The sequence below is a fragment of the Gopherus flavomarginatus genome, chromosome 1 (genome assembly GCF_025201925.1).
Source record: "Gopherus flavomarginatus isolate rGopFla2 chromosome 1, rGopFla2.mat.asm, whole genome shotgun sequence".
Lineage (NCBI taxonomy): Eukaryota > Metazoa > Chordata > Testudines > Testudinidae > Gopherus > Gopherus flavomarginatus.
In genome coordinates, this window is record NC_066617.1 from 210,938,585 (window position 1) to 210,957,350 (window position 18,766).

The following is an 18,766-nucleotide window of genomic DNA, read 5'->3' on the forward strand; positions in this document are numbered from 1 at the left end:
GTGCAGTTCACAATTCTTGATCCTGGGAGATAGAATGACTGGGAGATAGAAGTCAAAATTCTCCTTATCTCCATAGCTTCTTTTAAAGGCAGAACTGCTCTGTGGCTCAGCTCTGTCATCTCTCTCTCTCTCTCTCTCTCTCCGCCTCCCCCAATGAATACTGTACCTTTGGTAATAAAGACAGCAAAGCCCAATTACAAATAGATCTCCAGAGGACTATATTAAAAGCAAACAAATATTCTAGTTTTAAAAGGTATGTTAATATATGTCTCTATTATAGTAATCTCAGATATGGCCTCTTTTACTCCAAGTATATTTTTAATTCTGTCCAGAAACTTGATAGACATGTTGATCAATTATAGCATTTCTATTTCTTCTCTCTTATCCATTTCCCCCTACCCCACTCTTCTCTCAAAAATGTTGGCTTGTGGAAAGGGAGAACTCGTGAAACCTCAGTGGCACAGCAGCAGCACAAGGCTTTTTCAGGAGATTTAAAGTTTAGGAGGAGATGTAAAGATGATGGCAGCTGTTGCCACATGTTGATGTAACGGTGACCTCTGTGAGTCCCCACCCTTTCCTTGGACTCTAAGGAGTGCTTTTGCAAAAAAAAAAAAATAATAATGTAACATTTCTGGTGTTAGACTGGTGATGGTTTTACATTTACCCAGTGGCAGAGGTTACACTGCTATGGTATTTCATAGCCACTCGGGGCCTATTATGGTGAAAATAGGCACCCAAGAAACATTATCTTCTGTAAGACAGTTAGTAAAGCTCTGTTTCATAGTTGCAGTATAGCAACCGCAATCTAAATGAGCTCAGATTATGTATTTTGAGGATAAAATTAAGCCCTTTTTGAAGGAGTAAATTTTTCGACAATAATGAAAATTAAAGCACTGGACCCAACCTACTTTGGGCTAGTAGACTGAGATTTTCTGCAAATCCAAAATACTTTCTGGCATGCCATTTGTACCCTAAATAATAATTAGTAATTACATTTAAATTATTTTTGGTCACTAAGATCATCCAAAACTTTGATATCTGGACTAGTAGGTTGATTGGTGAAAAAGAAAATGCTAAAAATTCGCAGTAATTAGATACATTCAGAACTGTTTTTGCAGAGTGGATTTGCTTGTGTTTATTCCCATTAATGTAAAAACAGTGCAACAAAAAGGCATATGTTATTGTCAGCTTTTACCTGCTTGCTTCACTGTGGCTTTATTACAGGCTGAACCTCTTTAGTCCGGAACCTTCGGGACCTGACCAGATGGCGAACCAGAGAATTTGGCGAATCAGAGAATTTGCCAAACCACAGGAGGTCAATATGTAGCAAGCGGGTCTCTCTTTATTTTTGTGTCGCTGAGGCGAATAAATGGAACAACGCTTGCAACGCTGCCTAGCCAAGACTTACTGGCTTTCTTCATAACAAAGTGTTAATGTTGTTACATAATTTTACTGTACTGGCACAAGACAATAAGTAGGAAAGCATAAAAAACATAAAATAAAATCATGCCGGACCACAGACGTTGCCGGACCAGAGAGTGCCGGACTAGAGAGGTTTAACCTGTAGGATGTCAAAGTGGTGTAAAGCCTTCGGGTTCTGCTCAGCCCTGTCACTAAGCCTAAGATCAGGTACCATTCATGGCAAAAGTGCCTTCTTCCACCTTCATCTTCCTAGGAAGCTTCACCACTCCCTTCTTGATGAGGAACTGACCAGATTGATCCACGTGTGCGTCACCTCCAGACAGCATTACTGTAATTAGTGTTATGGCAGATGAAAGGCACAGAAAGGCTCCAGTTTATGCAGAATGCAACAGTCCACCACCTCAGCGGTCCAGGCTGTCATGAACACATAATCCCTGAGCTCTGCATTCCCCACTGGGTCCTTCCCAGCTGCTGCTGCCAAGTCAAACCCTGGCTATGATCTTCAAAGCCGTGAGTAGGTCAAGAGACAACTGTGTTAGCAACTGCATCTTTGTCTATCACCCACCAAGACAGCTGTGTTCCTCTGAGACAATACAGGTATCAGCACCCAGAATGAAGTACCTAAGGGCTGGAGATTAAGCTTTCTCAGATGAAGGAGCTTTTGCAGCAGGAAGAGCTGCCAGAGGAATTAGACTAAATCAGAGTCAGAGCATTTCTAGGGCTCACTGCAAAACTCATTTTTTATTAGTCTTTTCCATTGTAACTGGAAAGGGTGGGAGAGGAACATGAGCTTCTTAGAACCCTGGAAGGGAGAAGCCCAACATAGCTCTGGAAGACCAACATAGGTATCTATTTGCATATTTATCTAAGATGTGCAGAACTTGGATACTGTGATAATGGGCTCTTCAGAATATTTTCTCTGTCTTACGGCTTTCTAAAGTGTTGCCAAAGGAGGCACACAGTCTTAAGTCAATGTCTGCCATTAATCTGATGCTACCTGCCTGACTTTCAGCTAAGAACCTATTCTAAATAGATGCCAAATTCATTTTTTTTTTCAGTGTGTGGTACTGAATCTCTAAACAGAAATTATCCTATTTCAGTACATTGTTTAAAAAATGGGAAAGGACTAGTCTGAGTTCACTTCACATAAGAGCACCCAAGAGAATGTATGATAAGAGCTAGATATTATTATCATTATCTGGCCACAGTAGTGTCTGAACTACATACCTTCATGATAATTATAACTGCCTAAATGACTACCAACTTCTACAACATTTCTGTTTCTGTTTAAAAGCAAAAAATAAACAAACAAAACAAACTAGGAAACTAAATGGCAAAAAACTTTAACGCAAAGGTAAGGCTGCCTGATGGTATCTCATGCCCTTCGAGAACATCAAGTTCAGCAAATCTCAAACATGTGGAAACCAGGAAATACAGAGTTATGGTCATGTACATACAATGTTAACTCTCCCCTCTTTGAGTGATGCTCCAATACTCTTGTAAAACATATTCACACTCTGCCTTTGTGATGTACTGAGCCAGAGCTACCTTCATCTGCCCTATACTCAACCACTTTAGGCCTGGTCTACACTGAAAAGATTTATATCAGCATAGATTCATTGGTCAGGGGTGTGAAAAAAACACACCCCTCACCAATGGTGCTATTCTGGCATAACCACCCGGTGAAGACACAGCTGTATCAGTGGAATAGGGTTTTTCCTCCGTTGGTCTAGGCTTTGAGTACACTATGAGCAATGCCAGCATAGCTCTGCTGTTATAATCTCTGTAGTTTAGATATACCCTTAGCCTCGGCCACAGAAAGAACACCACATATGCCAGATATAAGCATGATGTCACCTCACACTCTACTTTCACTTACCCATCATTAAACTCGCTGACCACTTTCATCTCCCACCTCGCTGCTGAAAATCCCCATAGTAAGAAAGCCTCTGTGTACTGCTACTGATCCCAGCCTACAGAATGCAGTGCTGAAATCAAGCATATTGGAGCTCTAAAAATATACATGTGTCTCTTCCCTTTGGTCACACACATAGCGGTCAGGCAGAGGGATCCCCCTGACACACCCATACTTACTGTAGCCTTTATAATAGTGATGAGTTGGTAGTACCAACGGTATCTTAAACGAGGGATTCTCAACATTTTTCTTTCTGAGGTCCCCCCACCCCCCAACATGCTATAAAAACTCCATGTCCCACCAGTGCCCCAATAACTATTTTTCCATGTCCCACCAGTGCCCCAGTAGCAGCTATGTGGGTGAAACCAGACAGTCACTAAGCTCTTGAATGAACTCTCACAGGAAAATGATGAAAGACAAAAACACTCTGTAAACTGTGGGTGAACACTTTTCACAAAGCGATCACTCTATATCTGACCTCTCAGTCCTCATCCTCAAAGGAAACCCGCACAACACCCTCAAAAGAGGAACCTGGGAACTTAAATACATAACTCTGCTAAACACTAAAAATCATGGGCTGAACAGAGACACCAGATTTATGGTTTATTACAACAATCTGAAACCCACCGAGCCCTCTTTATATCCTATCACTTCAGGGGTGTTAACAGGCCACTCTATCTTGAATGATTCTTAGAATATGTGCTAACAAAACTACTTATGCTAAACAATCTGGCATTTAGCTGTAAGCTCAGAATACCTTTCCCAGTTCTGAAGAGCTGCATGTGACTCGAAAGCTTGTCTCTCTGACCAACAGAAGTTGGCCTAATAAAAGATATTACCTCACCCACTTTGTCTCTCAAATTTTGAATGAAGTTATCCTGCTTGTTAGAATTAACGTGGTTTAAAAATGTAAGAATTTCACTTTGAAATCAAGATCTTTTTAATACATATTCCTGAGAACTTCCAGTTTTTTGGCATTTAATTGCTGCTAAACTAGAGAATATTTTTGGCAGATAGATGAAAATGAAGCAGGAAAGTTCAGTATGTACTAATTTTTCATCATGCCGCTTCTAGCCATTCACTTATTGTGAAGTTCATTAGGAACAGTGTTGAGCTAGCATTGAAAAATTCAGAAATTGGGTGTGGGCAGAGAAATGTCTGAATTGTAAGGAATTGGTTGGTACAATAGAAAACATCATTTACTAATTTCAGTTTCTAAAGTTTCAAATGGTTTTGAGCAATTTTTAACTCTGCCATCGCTGTTTTGAAATTGGCATGGCTCCAAGGAGAAATAGGTGTCTTTATAATAATCATTTTATAAGCCATTACATTTTTCAGAGTACATAGTACTTTATAACTGTGCAGTATGCTACAAAATCTAATCCCTGCGTATTCAAGGTACAAATAGAAATGGTACCATATAAGTCATTATGATACAAAAAAGTTCGCAGAGACATTTACTGGCCATATTCATATTAGATTCCTCGAAGAAATCTCCCACTGTTGCATTCCTACTGGTGCAGTTCCATCCTGGGTACTGTGGATAGAGACAGGGTGCTGGACTTTTTATCATCACATCATCTAAACCTACTCTGAGCAAGTTTTGAGGAGACAGTAGTGAAAATGCCAAGAACCCTGCCCATGCTATCATTTTCACCTTTGCTACCGCTGATGGAGCTGCACTGGTGCAGAATGATGAGTCTGTATTTTGTTAGTGTAGATCAGGGTGGCCCAACTGAGCCTGAGAGAGCCAGAATTTACCTATGTACATTGCCAAAGAGCCACAGTAATACGTCAGCAGCCCCCCATTCACTCCTCCCAGCACCTCCCACCTACCAGCAGCCCTGCCGACCAGCGCCTCCCTCTCCCTCCCCTTACCTCCTGATCAGCTTTTTTGTGGCATGCAGGAGGCTCGGAGGGGGGAGGGGGAAGGAGCGAGGGCACAGTAGGTTCAGGGGAGTGGGTGGGAAGGGGTGCAGTGGGGGCAGGGCCTGTGGCAGAGCCAGGGGTTGATCAGTGAGCACCCCCGGCACACTGGAAATTTGGCGCCTGTAGCTCCGGCCCCGGAGTCGGTGCCTATACAAGGAGTCGCATATTAACTTCTGAAGAGCCACATGTGGCTCTGGAGCCAGAGGTTGGCCACCCCTGGTGTAGATGAAGCCTTAGTTCCCATAGGGGTGGGTTGTTTCAAGTGTTCCTAAGGCTATATCTACACTACACAGCTTTTAGCAACACGGCTGTGCTGCTACAGTCGTGCTGCTAAAAGGCACGCAGTGTACCCACTGCTTGTCGGCAGGAGAGAGTTCTCCTGCCGACCAGAAACTTCCACCCCCAACCAGCAGTGTTAGTGTTGTCAGTAGAAGAGTGCTTCTGCGGACAAAGCACTGTTCAAAGTGTTTGTTGTTGGCAAAACGTGTGTGTGTGTGTGTGTGTGTGTGTGTGTGTTTTTAACACCGCTGAACAACAAAGGTTTTGTCTTTCACTTGCCAGTGTAGACAAAGCCTAAGTGTGAGCCTGCCCAGCCTTTCAGTGTGAAGACATTTTAGGGCATTTCCCTCTCAACCATTTCATAAAAGGGCTACTGTTCAGGAGAAACAAAACAAGTGGAAGCTGAATCCTGAAAATACTCACTGATACTGCATTTCTGATCTCTGCTGGAAATAACTTTCAAAGAGCCTGTGTAACCATAGATGGGCAACTTGCCCTAAAGAATTTGTAATGGTTTCAGTTAACTATTTATTACAAGAAACTTTTTATCAATAGATTGTCTGACTGGCAGCTAGTGAAGGATCTAAGACAGTGTTTCCCAAACTTGGGACGCCGCTTGTGCAGAGAAAGCCCCTGGTGGGCCAGGCTGGTTTGTTTACCTAGAGCAGCGAACTGCAGCCACTTGGAGCCATGATCGGCCGAACCTTTAGACGTGGCAGGTACACAAACCGGCCCGGCCCGCCAGGGGCTTTCCCTACACAAGCGGCACCCCAAGTTTGGGAACCACTGATCTAAGAATTGGAGAGATCTATGTGTGGAGGAACTTCTGTTCAGCTCTCCAGTTGAATTTCAGAAAATAAACTGAGCTTTACAGTAACTATAAAAAGGGGAAAGGATATATGTAGCTATGTTCCTGAATTACTAGTGTGCTTCCTAGTTATATTTATTAAAATATATTTCACTCCACATACATCTGTAGTTTGCCTTTGAAATAGAACCTGGAATGCCAAATTTCACAAAGAAAAGTGTTTTGTTTTCAAATTTTAAACTGAAAAAATGGGATTTACAATGGAAATGCTGTAGGGCCACTAATTTTAGTGGCACAATCAAGCATAGATTTGAAGTTTGTTTTCTTTCAGGCCAGAAGGGACCATTGTGACCTCCTGGATAACCAAGGCCGAAAAAACTCATCATAATTTTTATCTCCAGCCCATAACTTTTGTTTGAGTTATAGTATGTCTTTTAGGATATGTTTACACTGCAAAAAAACCGCAGTGGCAGCAAGTCTCAAAAGTTTGAGTAGTAAACTGATTCAGTTTCACAGTGTGGGGCTAAAAATAGCAGTGTAGACGTTTGAGCTTGGGGTGCAGCCCTGGCTCGGAGACTTCCCCTCGTGCCAGATCTCAGAGCCCAGACTCCAGCCTGAGCCTAAACATCTACTCTGCTATTTTTAGCCTGTAGCCTGAACCTTGCAAGCCCAAGTCAGTTGACATGGGGTCTGAGACTGCTGTGCTTAGAAGGATATGTAATCGTGCATGTGTGTGTGTGTGTGTGTGTGTGGAGAGACAGACAGACACACACACCTACCCACCTACCCTGACAGAAACATGACAATCAGTCCATATCAGAATAATGGACTTTTCCCAAATATTTATTAATGAAATCATGCTGTATCTGGTCATATATTGAAGTACTGTATGAAGAGCCTTAATGAACTGAAGAGAGCATGTCCGTGTAACACTTAACAAACAGCATTTCAATTACATTTCCAAATAGTTCAGCATCAGCAAGATGCATTTGACCAAATTCAGTATTTTTTTGTGCCGTGTATCGTGTAGACGGGTCAGAAACCAGGCATAAGTGATCAAGTGGTATAACTTGCACTAACATGACATTCAGTGAAGCTGGAAAATGAGTCTAACTTATACCAAACTGATACGCTGTAGGGGACCAATTGAGCCACTGGTGTAAGAGGCACAAATCTAAATGAAGGATGCCTGCTCCTTTCAGGACGGAGCATGTTGCTGGTAATGTTGGAGTTGATATAGTGAATAACAGAGATCAGCAACCTTTGGCACGTGGCCCATCCGGGAAATCCCCTGGCAGGCCAGGGTGGTTTGTTTACCTGCAGTGTCCGCAGATTCAGCCAATAGCAGCTCCCACTGTCTGCGGTTCGCCGTTGCAGGCCAATGTTGACTGTGGGAAGTGGCACGGGCCGAGGGATGTGCTGGCTGCCACTTCCCACCGCCCTCATTGGCCTGGGACGGCAAACTGTGGCTCGTGGGAGCTACAATCGGCCGAACCTGCGAATGCTGCAGGTAAACAAACCGGCCCGGCCCATCAGCGGATTTCCCTGATGGGCCATGTGCCAAAGGTTGCAGATCCCTGGTGTATAAGAAAAGTCAGAATGCTTATGTGGGCTTGTCATAAACAGATAGTTAAGGGTTAATGTCTCTTTCACCTGTAAAGGGTTAACAAACAGTGAACCTGGAACACCTGACCAGAGGACCAATCAGGAGACAAAATACTTTCAAATCTTGGTGGAGGGAAGCCTTTGTTTGTGTTTTTTGGGTTTTGCTCTGTTCTCTCTGGGTTCTGAGAGTGACCAGACATGCAACCAGGTTTGTTTCCAATCTCTCTGATACAGTCTCTTATATGTTCAGAATAGTAAGTACTAGGTAGATAAGATGGTTTTAGTCTTTTGATTGTTTTCTTTGTTTGCAAATGCATATTTTGCTGGAAGGATTTTAATTTGTATTTGTGCTGGGGGTGGGGGGAGGGCTTCTCTCTAGTGTCTATAAGCTGAAAGACCCTGTAACATTTTCCAACTTGATTTTACAGAGACAATTTTTATTTTTTCTTTCTTTTATTAAAAGCTTTTCTTTTTTAAAAGACCTGATTGATTTTCCCCCTTGTTAAGGCTCAAGGGAATCGAGTCTGTACTCACCAGGAAATTGGTGGGAGAAAGGAGGGAAGGGAGGGGGGAAGGTGGAATTCCTCTGTGTTTTAGATTCACGGAGCTTGAATCTGTTTTACCTCTTGGTGAGGGGAAAAGAGGAGGGGGGAAGGTGACATTCCTCTCTATTTTTAGATTCAAGGAGTTTGAATCACAGTGATCTCCTAGTGTACCCAGGGAGGGGAGGATCTGGGAGGAAGAAAGGAAGGGAGGGGGAATGGTTTATTTCCCTTTGTTGTGAGACCCAAGGAGTTTGGGGTCTTGGGGTCCCCAGAGAAGATTTTGGTGGGACCAGAGTATACCAGGCACTGCAAGTCCTGGTTAGTGGCAGCACTACAAGATCTAAGCTGGTAATTAAGCTTAGAGGAATTCATGCTGGTACCCCATTTTTTGGACGCTAAGGTTCAGAGTGGGGGTTATACCATGACAGGGCTGCTTTATCCTACACCTCCTTTTCTGCCCTATGGAAGTTACACTCACTTTTCAGACGTTGTAAATGGCAAATTGGTTTAACTTATGCTACTTTGTCCTTTAGAACAGTTTTCTAGCCATCTTACTTCTGAAGGCAACTGATCCTGAGTGCCACTGAGCACCCTCAGCTCCAAAGGGAGGTGTCAGTGTCAGCACCTCCTCTTGAGATCTTGAGATCAGGCTCCCAAAGCGTAACTTTTACTGCCAATTTTGTCTCCTCTGAATTGATCCAGAGGCTTCTCTGTGTTTTGCTCCCACTTAATCCAGGCTGATTTTGGACCATTGTTCTCTTCTGTCTTGCTTTTATTTGACAATTAGGTTGTTGTTGGTACAGATCATGGGGATTTGTATTCAGTAGGCCAGGTGGTAATCAGTTTCACAACAAAATCCTCCCCCCCCCATGTTATATATAGCTTGGTGAGCTAGGGATAGTGCTCTGGCTCCATGGAGGAGAGTTATAGAACTTCCTTCAGGAACTAAAATCAGATGGGAAGGGGGGTAATTACTGCAAATCCTAGGCCAAGTAAACAGTGCTGGAAAAGTACAACCCCTGATGGGGACTGCGACGGGCGGGAGGATTGCGTATACTGATTCAGACTGGGGCTATGTCTGCACTACAGCTTATGCTGGCATAATTTATGTTGCTCGGGTGTGAATAAACCACCCCCCAAATGACATAAATTACACTGACATAAGCACTCATGTGCACAGCTGTATGTTGGCGAGAGAGCTTCTCCTGTTGACATAGCTTCTGCCGCTTGCCGGCGTGGGTTTTTTTATGCTGATGGGAGAGCTCTCTCCTGTCGGCATAGGGTGTCTTAACCACACGCAAATGTTATCGAAAGATACTGTAGAAACAAGATTTTTATGATTTTTTTCAACAGGGATTTCTCTTTTGTGTTTCTGTTCTATTAAACTACTGTGGAAGTGAAGGCACTCTGCTCTAAAAGATAATCTTATTAGCGAGCCGACAGTGAATTGATTACTGTAAAAGAGACACTTTGGAACCTTTTCACTACTCCCAGGGGAAGCAACAAAAAAAAGGGGGGGGTATATGTCATGAGTTAAAAAGGAAGTAAAAGAATGGGACAGTGAAGTTTTAAAAGTTTGACTTCTAAGCTAAAATAATTACTCCTTGCTGGCTATCTGGGTTTGAAAGAGAGCCTACTGAACTTGGGCCATGGCTACACTAGAGAGTTGCAGTGCTGGTGAGGCGGTTACAGCGCTGCAACTTAGGATGTGGCCACACTTGCAAAGCACGGCCAGCGCTGCAACTCCCTGGTTGCAGCGCTGGCTGTACACCCAGTCGAGCCTCGGGTGTAGCGATTCCAGCGCTGGTGATCCAGCGCTGGTCAGCAAGTGTGGACCCCACCAGCGCTTTTATTGACCTCCGGGGTATAAGGAGGTATCCCAGAATTCTTGTCCACAACAAACCGGAAGAAAGGGAGAGCTCGGAGTTCAGCCAAACTGCTTATTTAAAAAACAAACACAGCTCCTGTTTGCTGAGCGAGCAGAGGCAGGCAGGAGAATTACTTTGGAATGTTCACAGCTGTTTGCTTGAAGAGAGAAACAGCACACTCACACGGCAGAGGGGGAGGGGGAAGTCCATGTTGAGCAGATGCTTATCTGGTCTGACAGCTATTTAGGAGTACATAATTTGCATTTAGTGAATGAGAGAGGGGTGGGGGAAGGGGGTCAGAACTTTTAAAATGATTGAAGGTAGGCACTGTGTGTCTTCCAGTCCTTAGAACTTGCAAGGCAGGGAGCTGAGAACAGTGTCAACTCCAAAAATCCGTTCTCTCTGTCTCCTCCATGCTCCCTGTCACATTCCACCCCACCCCCCTCTTTTGAAAAGCACGTTGCAGCCACTTGAATGCTGGGATAGCTGCCCACAATGCACCACTCCCAACAGCGCTGCAAATGCTGCAATTGTGGCCACACTGCAGCGCTGGTAGCTCTCAGTGTGGCCACACTGCAGCGCTGGCCCTACACAGCTGTACGAACACAGCTGTAACTACCAGCGCTGCAGAACTGTAAGTGTAGCCATGGCCTCGGTCCTAGACCTGCTGATAATTTTTGAAGAAAACACTTGTGAACTGGATTGAAGGATAGCATTTGCTGCACTGAGGGTACAACCTTCATGGTAGCAGAACCTTTATTGAGCACAGCTTTGAAAAGAGAAAGGGGTGGCAGAGGAAATGAGTTCCACAATGCATTTAAAAATATGTACTTTTGTCTGTGACTTATAAAATATTTATCTCCTCTTCTCTTCCTTCCTTTCCTTTCCTTCCCTGGCAGTGGTATAATTTTACTGACTTCCCGACTTACACCAGTGTGTATGACAGAGGAATCCTTGTCTCTCTCATACACACTTTATACCATACCTGTCACTGTGGTATCTCAGCACTTGATCGATGAATTACTGAGGTCAGAGTTCTAGAACAAAAATGGCAAATGGACCCATATTGATACGGTCTGATTGTCAATATTGAAGAAGTTAATAAACAAGTGGCCATTGCAATAATACTTTGCATTTCCATCTCAAAGTGCTTTATGAGTTTACCCTAGTGATACTCCACTGAGACATAAGTGTTGCTCTCCCCTGTAACCTTTGATCGCTTGTGCCTAGTGTTGCTCTCCCCTGTAACCTTTGATCGCTTGTGCCTCTCTCCACTTGGTCTTTAAACTTTCCATCTGCCCCCCAGTGACTGCAGTGACTGTCACAAATGGGTACTTCGGTCCCTACTCAACTTTGTTATTGTTACAAATATTCATTTCTATTTTTAAATAAAACAAAAGCATGCTGGCTATATATTAAATTTCATAAGGTCTGAGTAGCTAAAGAAGGTAAAATCTTAAAGTAAGTCCTATGAGTTAAGTAAGGTATACACCCTCTTCATTTTCCATTGCAGCTCTGGTTTTAATGTGCCCACAAGCTGTCAGGGAAAGCGCATTTCCATTGTCTCTCCTTCTTTCTCCTGTTTGTTTTTCTGAGTAGCATGTTGATATGTAAGGTGTCAGAAGTGCATGTTGCCATTTTAGACATTCACAATTAGTATCCATGTATGGATAATAATATATTGGTTCATTACAGCACCTAAGGCTTTGTCATCACCAGCATTTTTCTTCAAACTCCCCATCCAGGCAGTTCAAATAGGATAGGAACACAGGTTTAGACAGGTGCTGCCAGGTGCTGGAATTTTAATCACCACATTGTTTAGCTCTATTCTGAACAGTGGGGTAAGAGGATAGGTGCGTAAAATACCAGCTGCTAATTTATAATCACATTCTCACCATTGTTGGTGCCCTTGGAGCAGCACCTGTCATGGTACATCGGTGGGAAATATTAAAGAAAAGTATTGTTGTAGACATGGAATAAGCTTATTGGTCCTTTTTTGCACAAGATACGAAGCTCAGTATTTCTTGATAGATAGCCTTTCAGTTTCCTCCCAATTAGCATGCAGTACTTCAAAGGAATCCTTTGAACCTAGGCAGGTGTTTGTAGATACACAGAACCTTGTTCCCTGAAACTTCATTTAATGCCAGTCAGAATCCGTCCTTGTTCAACTAAAGCATATTTGCATGCTGATAGTTCTCTCTTCTCTGACTGCTTTTTTGGTTTTTTTCAGGTTGAATGGTTGGGTTTGCATATTTTCTCCATCCACAAAGTGAACAGTACCATCTTTCTATTATACTGCCAATTGATTTCAGACATCAAACTTTAGATTTTGCATCCCTAATTTACCTACAGGATAACTGAGACACAGTGGCTTTCCCAAGTTCACGCAGCATGTCCTGGGAAAAATCGGGAGGAGAACTCAGATTTACTGACCCCTCTTCTCCTCAGTCCCTGGCTGTTACAAATATATTTGTATCTGTTAGACATGCACCTACCTTCCAAGTTTGCTTGTGTGTTTATTTTCATTGAGTACAAAGGCATATATTCCCTACCTCTAAAGAAGTCCACCATCGGTGAGCGTTGGGCAGGGAGGGGAGTTCAGGAAAGCCTTGGAGCTGGGCAGACACTACTGAATTTTTTTATTTCCAGAGACTAAGGTTGGCAACTCTATACATTACATAACACTGATTCATTTATACAATACAAGAAGGCCTACTGAGTACTTACTGCTAAGGAAAGCATTCTGCACTAATAGCTGTTCTGTTATCTAACTCTTTTCTGCCTCTGTTGTGCAAAGGCTGGTATTATAGAATCACTGTTTTAATACCAGCACTGTAATTTTAGATTTGCTTTTATTACAGTAATGCCAAATAAGCCTGTTTCAAATGTAGGTAATTACTGCAAATTTCTAATTTGAAAATTTGTCTAATGAGACTTCTTTAAAACTGCAGCCTGTCTTTTGTTTTTGCTTTAGTTTACAGCATCCCGAGAGTGTCTGGAAACTTGTCATGTTTTAATAGTGTGTATTTTCTTAAATGAATATCTTGTGCTCATGAAAGGTGTTGATTTGACAGTCTTTCAGAGTAAAGTTCCTTAGTTGCTAACTGAAGCATTGTAATGTGAGCGCAGGCCATACACCCTCTGTGTCTGGAACAACCAGACTCTTCTGTCATCTCCAGATTATGTACTTCTAAATGCCTTCTTTTTTTAAAATTAACTTTATATGCTAATGACAGGCAAACATCATTTAGCCAGTCTCGGAGTGAAGTTGGGGAACATGATAGATAAAAATTCCTTTGTAACCCATAAAAAGAGTGGTTGGCTATTCCCAAACATGAAATTCACGAACACCATGCCCTTTAACTAATTACTGCATAGTCATATAGGACCTGATTTTCAACTAACTGGAGTGACCATACAGATCTGTGCTTTCTGTGCTGCGTGAAATTTCAGCCTCAGCTGGAAGTCCATTTCACCTAGTCACTACTGTCTTTTTAAAATAATACCTCCTTAAATTCTTCTTGTACACATTCCTTCTTAATTAAAACCTGTGTCCCCAATTCCTGGTTATTCCAGCTAGCGTTATTGGATCAAAGTAATAGAAAATTAAATCTTTAGCGAGTTTTAAACATGTCAGTCAGTTTTCCTTTGGATCAGAATCTCAAATAATCCCAGTTTTTGTCAATTTCCTTGTATGTAAATCTCTCCATTCTATTTATAGTCTTACTTGCTTTATGCTGTATCTTTCCAATGTAACTACATCTTTTAAAAAATGCTAGACTACAGTTATATTGAAACTAGTGCTCTATGAAGCATTAACCAGCATCCCAGTAACTGCCTTCAGTGCTGATGCGCTTTGATCTGAGCATTTTAGTTTTGGGTCTATGTCTGCTGTATTAACTAATTTATTGCTATTTAAAGTACACATAGTTTAAACACTGTTTCTTCCTAGTACCTCAGATTACACTTAAACCATTAAAGCCTTGTGTATACTGTATGCACAAGTTTTACCACTAACTGTTCCCATATGGGAAGAAGCTTTATCAATATACGCACATTTAAACTGGTGTAATTGTATCCATATCAAAGGTTGTACTGGTATAATTACACGGGTAAAAAAATCAGACCCATAACTGACATAGTTATACTGATATAAAAACTGCATCGAGTAGGCCTTAATTCAGTGTTCCAGTTCTGAATTCATTTACCTAAACTGCCAAGATTATAAGGTAAAACAACTACAGGCCCTTGAGCCTTAACCACTCTTTTGCCATGCTATCCCTTGCTACTGTAATGATCTTAGGTTTCTTTCCTCTTATCTCTAGACACTAAATGAATCCTCTATTAATGAACGGAACAGCTAGAGTTTACCCAGCTGCGGTGCAGTCTTTCTTGCGTTGCCCTGCTCATGTTTCTGAAGTTTAGCATCTTCATTTGGTGAGGAGAAAAGAGAGGAGAGGGTCTGCTCACAAGTTGATTGGAACTCTTCTCAGGGACCCTGGAGCAGAGTCCCAACTCTCCTTCAGGCCAATATAGCATCTGAGAACAGGCTCCCCAAGTGTTATTGAAATTCAGTTCTGTACTCCAGGCATGATAACGTACTTACCTCATCACAGTTACTGTAGCCTTCATGGCCCATGGACACTTATTCTGCTGACTGACAAACCGAAGTTCTTCTGCCCTTTTTCTGTTGTTTTGCCCTCTCAGACTTGTATTCAGGGTTTATTGATGTAAAAGGTACAAGCTTTGGTAGGTGGGCAGGAGGTATTTTTATTAAATTCTAGGATTGTCCTTTGTCAGCTTGAAACAATGTACCAAAGAGCAGGGTAGAACATGCGTGCCATAGAGTGCAAATGAACCTAGCTGATTGTAGCATGGTAATTTGCCGTAAGCCGATTACTGGATTAGAGCAAAGGCTTGGTATGTCAGCAACAGCCCCTGACAGTAATTTTTATTGAAAGGTATTTCCTATTTTATTATCAGTCCACTTATACCTAGATCACGTCTTTATTTCTTAAGATAAGAGGTTTTTTGTTTTTTGTTTTAAGTTCAGTTACGTTACCGAACGCCACTGTTTGCCTACTGGAGACAGTGTCTGACTTTTTCTTTTGCTGTTGATGAGGAGGCAGTTTTTAGCAGCTGCAATGCTTCCAGATTTACCTCGATTTGCTTTTGTCATCATAATCCCTCCTCCTTGATTTGTTCTTCTAGCAAAGACTCACGTCATCTTGTTTTTCCAGTTCTGTTTTCCTCCTCCTTTTTCTCTCTCTCTCTCCATCTCTCTTTTTTTTAATAAATAAAAACAAATAAATAAGGAAGATGTTGGCAAACCAATCGGGAGTATGTCTGCTATCTGGAATTTGCGCTACACTGATTGTGCTGGCTTTAGCCTATTACTTGTACTGGTAAGTGGGATTTAGTACCACCTGTTTACTTTTTTGCTCATAAGATGTTATTGTTGCATACCTTCATAGACTGCTTCCTATACTGGATGTGTAGACTAATGTATGACTCTCTCTATGTGGCTCTACTTTTTTCCTCATTAGTTGTGTCGCAAGTCTCTGTTTACTCTTTACCACTTGGAAGAAAGATGGATGATGAAAGGATACAGTGATTGGTATTGGAAATCATGGGGTAAGAGGGCTGAATTTCTTCTTCATTAGGGGGTGCTTTTTTGTAACCCCTTTACTCATTACCATTTTCCACACCCCTGTTTATCATCCATACAGCTGTCCATCTTTCCTCATAAGCTTAGGCTGTGACTGGCTTCCTGACAAATGGGTGTGTGTGTGTGTGTGTGTGTGTGTGTGTGTAACGTGCGTATATGAAAGTGTACCATCTGCACTGCAGTATGGAAAGCTTCAGGTGCAAATTAAGGACTCTCATGTTTTCCCCCCTGAACCTATGGCATTGTTCCCTAATCTGCCCTTTACATATATGAATAGTGGTGGTAGCAGGTGATTGTGGGGAGAGAACAGAGTTGGAGCCTGCAGAGGTGGCAGGGTAAGACAGTGGGAAGAGGAGGAAGGAGGTATATATCTCTTCCACAGTGAAGGAGGCACATTCAGCAAATATCTTCCATTCTAACCTTCTTCCTTCAGATGTTCAGAACTTTCAAAGGAGTGGTCTAGGTCAAAAGGTGACTTTTTAAAGAACTTGAGTAAAATCCATTAATCATTTTTAACGGAAAAATTATATATATTTTTAGCTGTAAAAAGACTGACTTTTCTGTATTGCAACTTAAATGGCTAGACTTCACAAACTGAAACTTCCCAGGTTAGGGGTTTTCACTGAGGATAAGTTTCCAGAATATTGTGCGTTTTTTGAAGTGATGTAGATAGAAGTAAACTAAAATCTGTGGTGTGCTTTAAATTAAATGTTTCTACTAGTCAGAGTTCTGGTATTTACAGGACTACAATTTAATGTAAATACTTAATACTGATGAGTGTATTTGCTGATATTTCACTATGAATTTCTACAGTTTTGTATACTTTAAACATGCAACAGAGTGTTGAAGTCCACAGTGAAATCTGTGGAAATAATAGTGTCAAAGCTGCTGCTGTGTCTTAAAAATATCCAGGGAAATAGAACACACACGTTTATGTGACTATAGCATTAAAGTTACAATTTGAAACATTCTAAAGATAGGAAATGCAACATTTAAAGTTTTTGATTATTAGTTACGCCACTGATTATATTTTAATACAAAAAAACCTCTGCAGTGGGAATAAATTAAGGTTATTATGGAATCTCTAACTTTTTCATTTCCCAACATTAGAGTATCAAAATGTAGTCTGAAGCTTACATCAGTTTATGTCTTGTATTCCAATAGAGAGACATGCTATATTGTGGGAGGAGTATGTACAAATATTATATATTTAAAAATTTTTTTTAGCAAGTCTTGGTATAGGAGCAGTCTAGTTCACTCATGGTTTAAAATTCTTGACTTACAGCCAAGCCAGATCTGGGTTGCAGGACAGATTACAACTCTGTATGCAGCAGAAGTTATCTAGCAAGTAAAAGGCCTAAGCCTTCCTTGAACCTTGAGATTGTTGAGGTAGAAAATCAGAGATGTTGCGCAGCTGTTTGTTCAGGCCAGTTTGTTTAAACTTTTCTGATTAGATATAGATGAGGCCTGATTATTTATACATGAAGATTTTTTTTAATCTATTGACTCTTGAAGAGAGCAGTTCTATAGACTGGTACTGCCAGTGGTAAAGTAGGTCAATTAATTACTTATTTTTCCTCATATATTTGGTCTGCAGAATGTAGTTTCTGAAACCTTTTCAACTTATTTTTCTTGTCTGGGTGCTACATCTCCCATAGAATGCCCCACTCACACAAGGACGAACTGATAAGACTGCAGATTGCAGAGATGGCAAGGAGTGAACTTTGCATCTTGAGAGATTAATCTGTTTTTTGCCTAATTGCATCAGTGATCTTTTGCTTTCCTTGGATTGGAAAAACCCTATTAGCCAGCTGAGGTAATCAGTTGCTTTTTGAGCAAATGTAGATATACTCTGTAAGGACCTTATTATGCTAGGAATCCAGGGTGCTCCATCCCAGTTGGGAAGGCGCTCAGCCCCTTTCAGGATCGGAGCTGAACTGCTGCCCAATAAGTAGGTAGTGTGATGCAAGAGTACACCCATCCACAGAAACTACTTGTGGGATCCAGCTGACTAGCCGAAAGGTAAAGTATCCTGCTCAGATAACAAAGGGAATTTCCTTATTGGGAATTGAGCCCAGCACCTGACTGAGTCAGGCTCTAAGACACTTCTCCCTGATTAGTGAATTGCTTATTTAGCCATATATAAAAGATATTTTTATTGTCATATATTTGTCATAATGACTTAATAGTGTGTAGGGGCAAACTGATCTAGGCTACATAAGACAGTTGAGCCCAAAACTCTTCCCCAATTTTTTTTTTAATTCGAGCCATTATGAGACTCTGAAATGGTCAAATACATGCCCTTCCTTAACCTCACCCTCCCACCCATCCAGTTTGTGGCCTCAGAAGGAACCGAAACACCAAAATATAATCAGACAAGCTACTTTAAGGTATTTCTGGTCAGGACTTGAAATATTTGAAAATATCTTTTTCACTAGATTTCTAGTCCAGTTTTGCAAACTTAAACAGTTTATGTATGTATATGAACTTTGCTTGTGTCATGAATGAAGCTGCTTGAGACTTGTTTCTTAATGGGTTCTTCTGTGGTATGACTTGGTAATTCATATTATAGAGTTTTATCTCCCATCATATTCTTGATTATCACAGTGTGGTTTTGTATTGTACTTGCACATGCTTGCAGAATTTTAAGGAGCTGTACAGTCTCATTGGCCATCCCTTGTGTTTCCTTGTTAGTAGAATTCTGTGTTTTCATGGGGCTTGTGCCCA

General features: G+C 41.6%; 1 protein-coding gene across 7 annotated transcripts in view; it reads left to right on the forward strand.

Moving 5' to 3' along the window:
* Positions 1-18,766, forward strand: part of AGPAT3 (1-acylglycerol-3-phosphate O-acyltransferase 3) — a 154,645-nt gene that overhangs the window by 50,548 nt on the left and 85,331 nt on the right. Inside the window, exon 3 of one of the 7 annotated variants that reach the window (XM_050936675.1) lies at positions 15,918-16,005. The exons of 4 other annotated variants lie outside the window; for them this stretch is intronic. The gene's annotated coding sequence lies outside the window, so the exon portion shown is untranslated. Of the gene's footprint in view, positions 1-1,913; positions 1,933-15,917; positions 16,006-17,835; positions 17,856-18,766 lie in introns of those variants that run through there. 2 more of the 7 variants (XM_050936679.1, XM_050936676.1) reach the window with 2 other exon arrangements.